This window comes from Rhinatrema bivittatum, chromosome 1, assembly GCF_901001135.1.
Source record: "Rhinatrema bivittatum chromosome 1, aRhiBiv1.1, whole genome shotgun sequence".
Taxonomy (NCBI): Eukaryota; Metazoa; Chordata; class Amphibia; order Gymnophiona; family Rhinatrematidae; genus Rhinatrema; species Rhinatrema bivittatum.
The window spans coordinates 158,222,001-158,237,652 of NC_042615.1; the positions used below are offsets into that span (position 1 = coordinate 158,222,001).

General features: G+C 45.5%; 1 long non-coding RNA gene across 1 annotated transcript in view; it reads left to right on the forward strand.

The window, feature by feature from the left end:
- Positions 1-15,652, forward strand: part of LOC115080186 — a 49,080-nt gene that overhangs the window by 14,567 nt on the left and 18,861 nt on the right. Inside the window, exon 2 of the long non-coding RNA XR_003853533.1 lies at positions 6,821-6,872. This is a non-coding gene — a long non-coding RNA (uncharacterized LOC115080186). The remainder of the gene's footprint in view (positions 1-6,820; positions 6,873-15,652) is intronic.

A 15,652-nucleotide genomic window follows, 5' to 3' on the forward strand; every position in this document is an offset into this window, starting at 1 on the left:
GATTTGGTTGTTTCCATCTCTGTAGTTGTTTGTGTCAAGGTGTAGCAGAGTACCTGCACTCTGGCTTTGATTGTTAACTTAATAAACAAAAGTAACCATAAAGCTAAATCAATTGGACAGATGGGCAGATTAGATGGCCATACGGCCTTTTTCTGCCGTCATATTTCTTTGTTTCTATGTTTCTGTCAAAAAAACTATCTCCTTATTGTTATCAATAACATCCTGAACCTTTTGCTGAATTATACTCATAGGATCTTCTACTAACAATTTATCAAAATCTACCATCAAATGTTGCCGTTCTGTTTCCTGTATGTACTGTGTCCTTGATTGTTCAGCAATCACACCACTCTTGTCAACTGTCTTAATCACTAATTCATGATCTTGTGCCAATTCTTTCAGGGCAATCTTCTCTTCCTGACTAAGGGGGTCATTCACTAAAGCTTTATCGCGTGCACTAGGACCCTAACGCACGCGATAAGGCCATATCGCATGCGAAAAGGGCCTTTTCGCATGCAATATAATGCAAATTAGGGGGAGGGAAGGAGTTGGGCAGGGGAGGGAAGAGTCGGCGGTGTCTTCTCTGCCGGCGATAATGTTACCAACGTTATCGTTGGCAGTAGTGCGCCGAATAGAACCACCTTTCATGGTGGTGCTATTCGGTGTGAAAGCAGGCAGCGAAGACACCGTGGTGGTGCGAAGGCTGCAGGCTTTTGCAGGCCCGCCCCCCCCCCTTCACCCCCCTGCCCCCCCATTTTCGCTGGATTCATCATTCTGCAATGAATGATGAATCCAGGTCTAAGTGGGTAGCATTCAATACTGCTCGCGCATGCCCGTATACACATAGGGGTAGATTTTTTTAAAAAGCGCAATCGTGTACTTTTGTTCGCGCAGCAGGCGTAAACAAAAGTACGCTGGATTTTATAAGATACGCACATAGCCGCGTGTGTCTTATAAAATCCTGGATTGGCACGCGCAAGGCTGCCGATTTTGGGCAGCCTGCGCGCGCCGAGCCACGCAGCCTGCCTCCGTTCCATCCGAGGCCGCTCCGAAATCGGAGCGGCCTCGGAGGGAACTTTCTTTCGCCCTCCCCTCCCTTCCCCTACCTAACCCACCCCCCCGGCCCTATCTAAAACCCCCCCCCCTTACCTTTGTCCCTAGATTTACGCCTGCTAGAAGCAGATGTAAATCTACCCGCGCCAGCGGACTGCTGGCGCGGCGTCATCCGACCCGGGGGCTGGTCCGGAGGCCTCGACCATGCCCCCAGGCCGGCGCCACGCCCCCGGTCCCGCCCCTGAAACGCCGCATCCCACCCCCGAAACGCTGCGTCATTCGGCCCCGCCCCCGACACGCCCCCTTCAAAAAACCCCGGGACTTACGCGTGTCCAGGGGCTCTGTGCGTGCCGGCGGCCTATGCAAAATAGGCGCGCCGGCGCGCGAGGGCCCTGCTCGCGTAAATCTGGGCGGATTTACGCGAGCAGGGCTTTTAAAATCTGCCCGATACTGAATATATGGGTATATGCATAGTTGCCACAGTATTTTATAACCTGCGAGCAAATGATATGTGCGGTTATAAAATATGAGTACATAGTTTCATTAATATGCTTGAGTATGTAAAAATTGTGAGCTGTGCAAGTTTGGACTTATCCGGATAAGTAGCGGCATTTATCTGGATAAGTTCTGATTTATCTGCTTAAGTCATGTAGCAGGATAAGTCTAAAAAGCCTTATATATCCAGCTAAATCAGATAGTTGTATTAAGTAGTGCTTTTAGACTTATCTGGCTATCTGGATAAGTAGCAATTTAAGACATATCCGGCTAAGTATCACTTTTTTTAGACTTTGAAAAGTAGTAATTAGACGGCAAGTAGCGCTTTTCAGAATTAGCCATATAAGTAGTGCCTGCCGCTTCTTAGCCAGATAAGTCGGAATTTAGCCAGATAAGTGTGTGCAAATATTATACCCGCATATTTTTACTTCAAATTTTAAAGGGATACGCGAGTAGAATTTTCACCTGTTATTTAGAAGCATTTACACATGAAGGTCAGGGGATTTTCTAACATGCATGTGGCAATAAACTAACCAGTTTTACCAATTATTCTATCAGTGTTGTGGATCTGTAGGAGGGAGTGCTAGGGGGCGCTCCCAATCCCGGGGAGATAAAGAATATCTAGACCTTGGCAAACTGTAATGCGCAAGGCTTTTGCAATATATTGCACACACAGGCCTTTGCAACCTGTTGTGGGGGATGCTGGTAAGGAAGTGTACCCTTGGGCCGTGATGCACCCACAGAGGGCTCCAGGAAGCACCGAGGCAGGTGAGGAGTCCCCAAGCACGGGCGGACAGGCTGGAGACAGGTGGCCCTGGCCTCTGCCGAACCTGATGCGTTGGAGAGACCCAGCAATGCAATGCTGGTCTCTGGAGTATCCTTCCAGCCACTCAACAGCCCTTTCGGACCTTCCATAGGGAACGGCAGATGCAATAGGATGCAAAGAGGCTGAGGGCAGAACACATGGACCCAGACGAAGACTCAGATGTGGATTCAGACGAAGACTCAGGCGGAGACTCGGATGAAGACTCAGATGAAGACTCAGGCGAAGACTCAGATGAAGACTCAGGAATGAAGAAGAATTCGGAAGGAGTGCTGCCACGCCATGCGCCCTACACAGCCAGTTAAGGCAGGTCACGGACAATGTTGGAGGCGAAGCAGACACCAAATTCTGACATTGACTCAATACATTAGAGTTCAAGATGGCGGTGAGTACTGAAGGAAAGGAAAACAGACATCTGGAAATCCAAGACGAAGGATGTCAGGATAGACGGATGAAGGTAACCGGCCATAACTCCTGGCAGCCTCTTCCTGGACTGAGCCTCGGGAACCCGGCGTGATCGACGCACCTGACAGGTCATTTGAAGGAAGGCAAAACTTCCGACCCGGCATAGAAGATGCATCTGAAGGTATCCCGAAGATGGACTGAGGAGAGGTAATATCCAGAACCAGGAACATGAGTGTGAATTGAAGGAGAACATGGAAAATCTTCAGCCACGACAGATGGAACTGTCCCACCGAACGCCCTACACACCCCAGCCGGGGTGGTCCCGGACCACACGGGCCACTGTTTGCCCTACTCAACCCAGCCGGGCTGGTCGCGGACCACGCAGGGACAGGACAAGTAGAGCCTCGGAGACTTGGAGACATCAGGACTTGGAGACATCAGTGAAGACCAGGACGAAGACATGGGACGAGACAAGAGAGCAGGACGAAGACACGGGATCCCATGAAGAACAGAGTGCCTTGGAGGAGATGAAGACAAGGAGTGCCAAGGAAGATGACTCCAAGTGAAGGCAATGAGAGAATGAAGCCAGGCCCTTTTTATAGGGCTGAAGAGGAGGTTCCACAGTGATGTCATCAGAAGCACCACTCCCTTGGTGGCCCTTTAGGAAGAAGGGGCAGGATCATAGAGAACAGTCATGCTGCCGCTGAAGTCAAAGCAGGAGCCGGAGAAGGGCCGTGGAACAGGCCCCAACACTGGAGGCGGCTTCCTACCACAGGAGAGGCCCAGGATGAAGGCCCTTCCCCACGGAAGGTACAAGGTAATGTTGGCAGTCTCCAGACCACGTAGGAGTACTACCAGCGGCCTGCTGGCCGCAGGGACTGCACCCAAGCGGCTCCCTGCCGCTGGGCAGGCAGAAGGAAATGTCGGCAGTCTCCAGACCATGTGGGGGCATTTCAGGGCAGCCTCCAGGCCATGTAAAGGTAGCGTCTGTGGCCTCCTGGCCACAGGGTGAAGCAGTAACGTCGGCGGCCCCTGCTGCAGGATGGCAGCGGAAATGTCGGCAGCCTCCGGGCTGCAGTGCAGCACCAGAGCAACGGCGGCCTTCGGGCCACAGGAAGGCTGCAAAAAGAAGGTGGGAGGCTGCCCGTGGCCCTAGCCATGGGCAGAATCACAACAATCAGTTCACTCAGTCCATCTGCAACTCTTGAAGACCCTCCTGGTTCTTCAGCTTGCCCCCATTTCACTCATTTTTTAAATTTAAGATGTTAATAATCACTTATTACAGATATTGAGCAGGAGTAAGGAGCCAAATTTACATGCATAAATTGCTTATAAAATAGCAATTTACTCACATACATGTTGGCCCCTCCCTGAAATGCGTCTGTCCCACCCCTTTTTTACATGCACAAACTTTTGTGCGCAGCCTGATTTTCTATGTATGTTGAGGTTTCTAAAATCAACGAAAAAGAGCACTCAATAGGTCTTGTGATAATTAATCTATAACCAAACAAAAAAGGCACCTCTTATGTGTTTACTAATGTCGTGGCTCAAAATAAATATATACTGGATGCAGTATACAACGATACACCCAGCTGGTATGTAGGCGCTGCCTCTGTCCCAATTTGAAGACATCGATGTGAGACCACTGGTTCACTATCAACAGATATCGACCTCTGATGAAGCTGCAGTTCCGCAGCGAAACACCGGCCGCTGTCGGGTTGGTTAAATTGGTACAGTCGGGGTGCATATGATTTTCAGTTGACTCAAGCAGGCTAATATTGCCGCATTATTAAATATTTCAAACAGCTGAGTGCATATAAAAATTTGTTCGGGTCACCCTCGACCATACAACTGGGACAGACGCAGAGAGAACTGAAGTACAACCGGCAGGTGGCTGCCGGGTTAGTCGGAAGATACAATTGAATTGGTGTAATTTCTATACAAGAGAGAAGTTCTCTCGAGCTATTTTGAAATTTATTTTGTTTTTCAACACAGATCACAGCCGTCAAGCCGCATATGATGTGTAGACCGGACAGTTCAGGTCCTTTAGATTGAACACGTCGGCAGGCTTGCTGATGCGGCACCTACATACCAGCTGGGTGTATCGTTGTATACTGCATCCAGTATATATTTATTTTGAGCCATGACATTAGTAAACACATAAGAGGTGCCTTTTTTGTTTGGTTAGAGGTTTCTAAAATAGCACATTCTCACATACATACTATTTTACACGCGCAAGTGCTATTTTCTATGCACGCACTTTTGAAAATTCACCTTTAAGATTATAACATCTTCTAGAGGCAGATCCTTCACACTGTTGTAAGTCCTGGGGCATTAAATCTCTATATGTGGCAATTCTTGCATCAAGATGGCCCAGAGGTAGCCACTAGGATCTAGTCCTCACAAATGGCAAATCATTATGCTAATTTGTTTTATTAGAAAATGAATCTAAAAATATCTCTCTACGTTGAAATGGATTATGAACAAATGACAGGCCTTTATTGTGAGAGGTCTACCTGAAAGATTTATTATTTCTGATGTCGTGCTGCTCGAGATCCCAATCCTCCTCCTTGTGATAAGATGTTTAGTGCTTGAATCTGCAAGGACATCATTGCCAATTGAAGCCTGCTCCTTCTTCACCACTAGAGGACCTATCTGACAAGAAATCATCAAAAATCACCCATTTATACTGTTGACCCAATCATTTACCTTGTTGCCATAAATACACTCTATCATTTTTATAGTCCATCTCACCGCGCTGAAACTTCATGATCGTAGGCTGTTTCAAGGACTTCTTAAACAACTCCAATTTCTGTAACAAGTCCTGATGAGAAGATTGATATTGCTGTTGATCCCCCAGTTCATTATTTTGCAACTGTTGTTCCACTTTACTAATATCTTGTTGGATATTTTCAATTTCTATCTGTATTGTTTCTATAATCAGCACTATTGTGGTTTTTCAAGTATAGCAGTGTACTTAGAAGCATGGATTATATAGTTAATGAACAATGACATCTAGTGGGCTTTATAGCTAATTGCATTGTAGAGATCCTTGCACATTAACAATAGCACATAAAAACGTACATGTCAAACAGCAGTGTTAGATACACAGAAGACCAAAAAGATAGTCTATAGAAACAAAAGACAGCACAACTTGTAACAATTTGATACATGGCACCCACTCTGCACATACACAGCAGTGACAGCACACTTCCACTATCTGGTGCATGCAACAGTGAATCGTGCCTAAAAGACAGAATTAAATGTATGACAGAGCACACTCACAGTCACAAAGGACAGACAGGAATAAGATCAACCCAGGAACTCTTAATTAAAGAGAATCAATATCCACAAAATAAAGTGGAAAATTTGGAAAATATTTCTCAAGGGAAAAATCTCTACTTTATTAATTTTCCCAAATTACCACATATATCTGCTAAAGACATGTTTAAGAGATATCTTATGGATATACTTCAGAGCAAGTGATACCTCCTATATCTAAATCTTTTTTTTTGCCCTCCTTCAAAAAGGGCAACCAATGTAAGTAGGCTTACAAGAAATGGAACCTTTAGTACCAGCTAAGAAGGGTATTTCGGAGCTATTGGAAACATCAGAGAGTCTTATGGCGGAAGCTGCCACTATGGTGATATCTTTTGTATTGGAACCAGACAGAGACTGGGTATTAAGGCCCTGTTTTAAACATCGGCTCGATACCTTTCTACAGTTAAGGGTCAGGATATACCCAGATGTTTCTAAGCAAACCCAGAAAAAAAGGCAACAGTTCCTATTAATGAGACCCAGAGTTCTACAAATTGGTGCATTTTTCCTACTAAAATTTTCCTGTAAATGTTTAGTAAAATTTAAGGGTATCTCATATGTTTTCTATTTGCCTTCTCAATTGTCTCAATTCCTGTCTGACAAAGTAGCACAGCAATCGGGTGTATGTTTTTCTGTACCAGACCCCCCTCCCCCACAATTGGCTGAATGTTCTTTAATAATTGAAATCTCTGTTTATAACTACTGCTATTTCCTTTATTTTTCTCTTAGGGTTTATTCTTAAAATTGTATGAAGGGATCACCCCTTGTGGACTTTGGAAATGTAAGAGTAATTCATATTTCCTGATTCTGTTTCTTATGTTTGTAATTCACTCTTTCTTTTCAGTGGAAGATGTTTTTCTTATATTAATATTTGAAAGTTGCATAAATAAATAAATATATATAAGAAATGACAGACAGGTGAGCACGCTGTATACAGGGGGGGAATTTCAATAAACCACATCCATCAAAGTCCATGGGTGCTTTTAAACCCATAAACCTTGAGCTGATTTTCAAAGAGAAACTACTTTGTGTCTATTCATATAACAACCCTTATACTCTCTAGGAAACAAGAAAACATTTTTTTATTGTATATTTTAACACCCCTGTGCCCAATTACCTTGCAGGGGTATTCCTGGGTCCAGGACCAACCTGGCAGGAGCCTCCCTCAGGTGGACTCCATCAGTACTTGTGTGCTTGGTGCCTGAGGAAAAAGGGGTTAGTGGGTGGGATTTTCCTTCCTTCACCCCAGGAAAAAAAATCCCCAAAAAACAGACGGGACTATAAAAAGTGTTACAGTACATATAAATATGTACAAGTTTTATTAGATCACAAAACTATACACTTTTATAAGATATCAAACAGCCTTGTTAGCTACTTGGAGGGATATTTTAATCCCCACACACAGAATCACCATACAGAAAGGAAAGAACAGTTTGTATTCCCTTTGATCCATTACAATTACCTTCCCGTCTTTCCCTTCCCACTGTACCCTATCTATGATAAGTACTGACAATCATAAGTGGGGGGGGGGGGGGATCTGTTGTGCCCAGACTGCTGCTGCTGTCTCCTCTGCTCCACCACATTTTTACTGCTGGGTCTGTGCCCTCCTAGGGGACCAAACGCCATCTCCTGATCAGCTGCAGGGTCCAACCCTCTTGGGGGGGCCAACCCCACCTCATGTCAGCCATTGGGTCGGCACCTTCCTAGGGGACCAAACTCTTCTGCCTGATCATCTGCTGGGTCCACGACCTACTGGTGGCCCAAACTTCACTTCTTGGTCAGCTGCTGGGTATCTGTCCCTCCTAGGAAACCAAACCCCAACTTGTGGTCAGCCACTGAGTCCACTCTTTCTTGGGGAACCAATCTAAGCCTCCCGTGCCTTGGACTGAAATGCCACCGTTGCATGGCCAATGTTCTGAGGCTTCTTTCTTGGTGGGAGGAATTTCCACTGCTAGTGTTTACAGGTCAGCTAGGCTCATGGTTTGCCCATTGTTTAGTCTTTATAGCTCTTAGTGGTTATAGCTCAGCTATGTCCAAAAATATGCTTGGGAACATGCCAGGTGACTGTAACCTGGATTGGCCACTGTTGGAGACAGGATGCTGGGCTTGATGACCCTTAGTCTGACCCAGTATGGCAACTTCTCATGTTTCTTAACCAGCTAAGAGCAACTCCTTGCTTTCTCAACCACAAGAGTGAGACTCAGGCATTACAGGAGGAGAGAAGAGTATAAACCATTCCATCCCACCTGGTCCTTATCTTTTCCATTCTGAAAGCCAGATTCCCAAAGATTTTGACCATCTCTTGTCTTTCAAGGTGAAGACCCATTTGCTTGGTAAAATTGTCTTTTGATACATTCCTAACACAACTTCCTCTTTTTGTCAAATTTCTGTAATTGAGGACTTTTGGTATTATTTGTTTGTGAAATGCCATTTAGTTGTAATTTAGTAGCAGGACTCAGGGGATTAGTCCTATGCAAATCCTCTAACTGAAACTGTAACTCTTACTTCTACACCAAAGGACTAATCATTTTCAGCCTTGTTGTGACTTTCCTAAGCTGACAGTCAATGTTCCCTCTAAGTGTGCATGTAGGCAGCTGCACACAGCTTTTATCCCCCCCGCACAAGAAGACTGGTGGGGACATGGAGGAGGTCATCCCACCATGGCTTGAAGCAATAAAGAGACCCCCCCCCCCCCCCCCATGAACTCTGGAGCTCTTCCTCCTTCCTGCTCATGCAGCCCTGGAAGAAAAAAGTTGTTGGAGCCATGCAGGCAGGAAGGAGGTGGAGTGTCATCTTGCATACAGATGAGGAGCAGCATCTATGGTAGGCTGCTGCGGATTCCATCTCACAGCAACTGAGAAGTCCCGGAATCAGCACCACCACAGATTTCATCTCACGGCGACACAAGAAGAGTTGTCCCACAGGCAAGAGAGAGGCTGAGGCCCTTTAGAGTGTGTATGTGTAAGAGCGAGTTGAGAGATTCTGTGTGTGTATGTCTGTGTGTGTGTATGACAGACAGCATGTGAAAGTGAGAACATGTACGTGTGTGTGTGAGAGACAGTATGTGAAAATGAGAGACTCTATGTGTGAGTGTGTGTAAGAGCATGTGGGAGTAAGAGCCTATGTGTGTGTGAGAGCGACAGCATGTGTGAAAGCATGAGTGTTTGTGTGAGAGCATGTGAGAGTGAGAGCCTGCGTGTGTGAGATAGATTGTGAGAGTAATAGCCTGTGTGTGTAAATAACAGTGAAACAGCTTATGAGAGAGAGAGCGTGTATGTATGAGAGAGGCAGCATGTGAAAGTGAGAGCTCTGTGTGTTGGGAGAGAGATAGCATGTGAGTGGGAGCATATGTGTGTGTGTGTGAGAAAGCATATGAGAGTGAGTGCGTGCATGTGTGTGAGAGAGAAAGAGACAGCATGTGAGAATGAGAACCTGAGTATGTGTTTGAGAGAGAAAGGGAAGAAGACAGTGGAGAGAGAAGAAATTTTTAAAAAGTCCGTGTAAAAGGGATTGAGAAAAGACCAAGAAAGGGAACATAGGGGGAAAAAACCCTGGGACCAAACAATTAGAAAAATAAGATCAGACAACCAAGGTAAAAAAATATGGGGTAGATTTTATAAATGTACGCACGGGCGTACTTTTGTTCGTGTACCAGGCGCGAACAAAAGTATGCTGGATTTTATAAGATATGCGCGTAGCCGCGTGTATCTTATAAAATCCGGGGTCGGCGCGCGCAAGGGGGTGCACATTTGTGCAATCTGCGCGCTGCCTGTTCCCTCCGAGGCCGGTCCGAAATCGGAGCCACCTCGGAGGGAACTTTCCTTCCGCCTCCCCTCACCTTCCCCTCCCTTCCCCTTCCTAACCCACCCACCCCTCCGGCTCTATCTAAACCCCCCCCCCTACCTTTGTTGGCAGATTTACGCCTGCGGAAAGCAGCACCCTGGGGAATACTAGCCCAGCCAGGCTACATCTTCTACTCACTACTGCCACCTCTGGTGGCTTCTCAAACTGTCTAAATAAAGAACTATCTGTGTTTGTGTGTCCAGAGCTAAGCCTGACCTGTGGCCCCTCTCGGGACTTCCCCCCGTGGGCATTGTCAGCTGCCACAGTGTCCAAAGGTCCACCCAAACCTCACTAACTATAACAGATTGCTAACTCCATGGATCCGGCACAGCTCAATGCCCTGCAGGCCATTCCCTGCCTGGCCCTGCGCATTGCTGAACAACAGGACGCATTGGAGAAACTCGCTTCTGTGTTCCATCAGCTGCACGCACAGAAGAATCAAAGCGCTGCTTCCAGTAATGAAGGTCAGTTACCTGAAGTAACTATAAAGACTATGGTACCTCTGGCTGCTCCACTTCGTTTCTCTGGAGAGATTCAAAGAACTAGAGGTTTCCTAAATCAGTGCTGCATGCATTTTGCATTACAGCCTTCTCACTTCCCCACAGCCTATGCCAAGACTACTTATATTCTGTCTTATCTTGATGGAAGGGCCTTGTCTTGGGCCTCAACAATGTGGGAACGTAAGGATCCAATTCTGCAGGATATTGATGGATTTTTGGATTTGTTTAAATCCGTTTTTGATGATCCTGCTCGAGTGACTGTTGCTGGTTCCGCTCTGGTGGACCTGAAGCAAGGCAACCGACCACTGGCTGAGTTTGCAATAGAGTTCAAGACTCTTGCTACGGAATTATGCTGGGATTCCAAATGTCTGAAAACCCTTTTCTTCAGAGGTCTGGATACTCGCTTGAAAGACGAGCTGGCCGCTCGTGAGACACCTGACTCGCTGGATGAACTAGTGGCTTTGGCTACCAGAATTGACCACCGGCTTCGTGATAAGGTGAAAGAACTCAAGTCTAGTAAAGGACCGGTTCAGAAGGAGGTTTGTGCTAAACCTGCACTTCAGATGGTTCCAGCAATACCTGTTGCCAATGGAGAGGAACCGATGCAACTTGGTCGCAGTCACCTGACTTCAAAAGAGAAGACTTCGGAAGAGGCATGACCTGTGTAGGTACTGTGGACAAGCTGGTCACGATATCCCAACATGCCCAATTCGTCCGGGAAATGGACGGGCCTAAGTCCTGCGGGAGGACTGTTCTTAGGCCTTACTACACCCTCTCCTCCACTCTCTCTCCCAGTCTCCCTGATCTGCGGACCATCCAAAATTCAAACTCTTGCCCTGGTGGATTCAGGGGCAGCAGGCAACTTTATACTTCAACGCCTAATGGAACATTTGAGGATTCCCCTCATCACTTTGAAGATTCCACTGTTCTTATCATCTATCCATGGAGAGCCTTTGCCGGGTGACGTGACTTGTCGCACCAAACTGGTAACCCTCCGCACCAGAGCCCTCCATACTGAGTCGATTTCCTTCTGGTTGCAATCGCATCAGCCTCAATTCGACTGGGCCACCTTGGAACTCTCCCACTGGGGCCCAGGTTGCCATGGCAAGTGCCTTAAGGAGGTTTCTCCTGTCTTCTGCATGCCTACAACTCCAGTGATGCCAAGACTGCTGCCTCAATATGCATCATTCGGTGATGTGTTCTCCAAAGAAGCTGCTGACATCCTTCCTCCACACAGATCTTACGACTGTGCCATAAGGCTGAAACCGAACACTGAACCTCCTAAGTGACGTGTCTATCCACGCTCTGTAATAGAGAATAAGGCTATGTCCGAGTACATCGAGGAGAATTTACAAAAAGGATTCATTAAACCATCAAAGTCTCCAGCCGGCGAAGGCTTTTTCTTTGTGGGGAAGAAGGACGGTACCTTACATCCTTGTATCGACTATCGAGGTCTGAACGAGATCACGATCAAAGATCGATATCCCCTACCTTTAATCTCAGAACTGTTCGACCGGCTTGAAGGTGCCAGGATATTCTCGAAACTTGACCTGAAGGGAGCCTATAACTTAGTTCGCATGCGCAGTGGTGACGAATGGAAAATAGCCTTCAACACTCGAGATGGTCATTTCAAGTACTTAGTAATGCCCTTCGGCCTGTGCAATGCACCTGCTGTGTTCCAGAACATGATGAATGAGTAGAGGAGTAGCCTAGTGGTTAGAGTAGTTGGCTATGAACCAGGAGACCAAGGTTTGAGTCCTGCTGTCAGTCCTTTTGACCTTGGGCAAGTCACTTTACCCTCCATTGCCTCAGGTACAAACTTAGATTATAAGCCCTCTGGGGATAGGGAAATACCTATAGTACCTGAATGTAATCCAATTTGAAGCGCTGAAAAAAAGTGGAATATAAAAAAAAATAAATAAATCTTGCGGGACCTGTTGTAGTGTACCTAGATGATATCCAGATATTTTCTCAGGACTTGTCTACTCATCTAGAGGATGTCAAACAAGTACTACGAAGACTTTGAGAACATCAGCTCTACGCCAAGCTATCCAAATGCGAATTCCATAAGGACTCTGTGCCTTTTCTTGGCTACATTGTGTCTAAAGATGGCTTCCAGATGGATCCCCAAAAATTAGAGAATATTAAAAATTGGTCCCAACCTACCAGCCTGAAGGCCCTGAGATGATTTTTGGGGTTCACTAAATACTATAGAAGCTTTATAAAGAACTATTCTTTTTTAACGGTGCCCTTAACTGCAATGACCTGGAAAGGGGCCAATGCTTCTAAATGGTCTGCAGAGGCTATTTCCGTGTTCGAGGATTTAAAGACTGCCTTTTCCACTGAACCATGCCTGCATCATCCAGACTCTGACAAGCCATTCATCATGGAGGTCGATGCTTCTGATGTTGGTGTGGGGGCTGTATTGAGCCAAATCGGAGACTCCAAATCCTTTCGTCCCTGCTCCTTCTTCACACAACGTTTCTCTCCAGCAGAGAAGAACTATGGGATCGAAGATAAAGAGCTCCTGGCTATTAAGTTGGCATTCGAGGAATGGTGGCCTTGGCTCGAAGGCGCTCAACATCAAATTACCATGTTTACGGACCATAAACATCTAGAGTTTCTCCGCCATGCGCAACGTCTTAACCATAGACAACCCAGATGGTCCTTATTTTTTAACCGTTTTGACTTCGTGCTCAAATATCGCCCCGGAGACACGATCCTTTTTCTCAGAGGATGCTCCAGAAGAACCTCAGCATATTATCGACCCAAAGAAAGTCATCTTGGCGGCTACTCATAAGGTGCCCGCTGGTAAGACCATTGTGCCTAACCACCTCAGGAAGAAAGTGCTCTATTGGACACATGATTCCAAGCTGGCTGGCCGTCCTGGTCAACGCTGTACCCTGCTGAAGCTCCAGAAGTATTATTGGTGGCCAACTATCAAGGAAGATACACTCTCCTATGTAGCATCTTGTGCCAACTGTGCCAAGCACAAACCTACTTCTGGCCAACCGTGGGGATTGCTGCAACCGCTTCTAGCTCTGGAACAGCCCTGGATGCATATCGCTACTGTCTTTGTAGTCGATCTTCCCCTCTCTGGAGGTATGAATACCATTTGGGTCACAGTCAACCGCTTCAGCAAGATGGCCCATTTTGAGGTGCTGTCTGGCTTACCTTCAGCCTTGGAGCTTGCAAAGCTCTTCGTAACCCACATCTTTCACCTTCACGGCCTATCGAAGCACATAGTCTCGGATTGAGGAACACAGTTCACGGCAAAATTCTGGAAGGCTTTGTGCAAGCTTTTCAACATCTCTCTAGATTATACATCTGCCTATCATCCTCAATCAAATGGCCAAACAGAACAGATGAATAGGACCCTGAAACAGTTCATTCGGGCCTATGTGATTTGCCGTCAGAATAACTGGGCCGAACTGTTACCATGAGCTGAATTCGCCATTAATTCTCATCCAGCATCATCCACTGGATCAACACCTTTTGAAGTGGTATATAGACATTCACCATCACTACCACTTCCACTGAAGCTCTTAGTGACAACCCCAGCAGCTCAAACCACTGCTGATGATATCCATCAATTATGGACTCAGACGAAAGAAATGCTACTCAAAGCGAGTGATCGAGCCAAAAGGTTTTATTCGCTACAGACACCATCAGCGAGTACTACTATCATCCACTCCTCAGAGCTGTCTCCCTGGAACCAGGTACTCGCTCCTCGAGGGCCTGCCCCCGTTCCAGCGCCAGTGCCATCTCCTACGAGGAACCGCTGTTCCAGCCCCCTGGGGAATACTAGCCCAGCCAGGCTACATCTTCTACTCACTACTGCCATCTCTGGTGGCTCATCAAACTGTCTAAATAAAGAACTATCTGTGTTTGTGTGTCCAGAGCTGAACCTGACCTGTTGGCCCCTCATGGGACTTCCCCCTGTGGGCGTGGTCAGCTGCCACAGTGTCCAAGGGTCCACCCAAACCTCACTAACTATAACAGTCAAGTATTATAATATTGTTTTTCTTTAGAACAGTAAATTACTGTGTAAGTTGTGAAAAATGTTTTATTTCTTGGTTTCTGTTCAAAGTGATTAACCTTTGTAATTTTTGATTAAACTAATAAAGAGAAAATTAAAAAAAATAAACCATCCTAGAAGCACAGTCCAGATGTATTCCACACATTAAGAAAGGTGGAAGGAAGGTAAAACAATTACCGACATGGTTAAAAGGTGAGGTGAAAGAAGCTATTTTAGCCAAAAGATCTTCATTCAAAAATTGGAAGAAAGATCCAACAGAAGAAAATAGGATAATGCATAAGCGTTGGCAAGTTAAATGCGACATTGATAAGACAGGCTAAGAGAGAATTTTATTTATTTATTTATTTATTTATTTATTTAACGCTTTTCTATACCGTCGTTTAGTAGTGCACCATCACAACGGTTTACATTTAGGCACGAAATAGGTTTGATAGTTTTCTAAGTTGTCCAAGTGGTGCCAATATTTTACGGTTACATTGTTCAATAATAAATTCTAGTTGAAAAGTGGGTTGGAAATGCTATTTCCGATTGCTGTTCTAATCGTATATGTGCATACTGTTTATAAATTAATATTTAATTATGAGTAAAATAACAAAATTAAAATAAAAAGACAAATGACTCTGCTTTTATAGGTGACTTTCAGCTGAATGTATTTGTTTATTTATTTATTTATTTACAATTCTTATATACCGCACAATGGGTAGGGAACTATCCGTCTAGGCGGTTTACATATTAGTACATACACAAATAATATTACACTAACATTGCATTAACAAACAATGTTGTTTCTTCTGCGACCTTACTGTGGAACGCTTTTTTGAAGAGCCAAGTCTTTAAGCTTTTTTTGAAGAGTTTTAAATCTTTCATTAGTCTTAGCTCAAGTGGTAATGTGTTCCATAATAATGGTCCTGCCAATGATAGTGCTCTCTCTCTGACCTGGGTCAACTTTGCTGTTTTTACTGAGGGTATGGTTAGTAGTGCTTTATTGGCAGACCTGAGATTCCTTTGAGGGACATGTAATCGAAGTGCGGTGTTTAGCCAGTCGGCATTTTCGTCATTTATTAGTTTATGAATTGTGCATAGTGTTTTGAATTGCACTCTTTGTTCTATTGGGAGCCAGTGTAAGTCGGCTAGTGTTTGGGTGATATGATCTCTTCTGCTTTTCCCAGTAAGTATCCT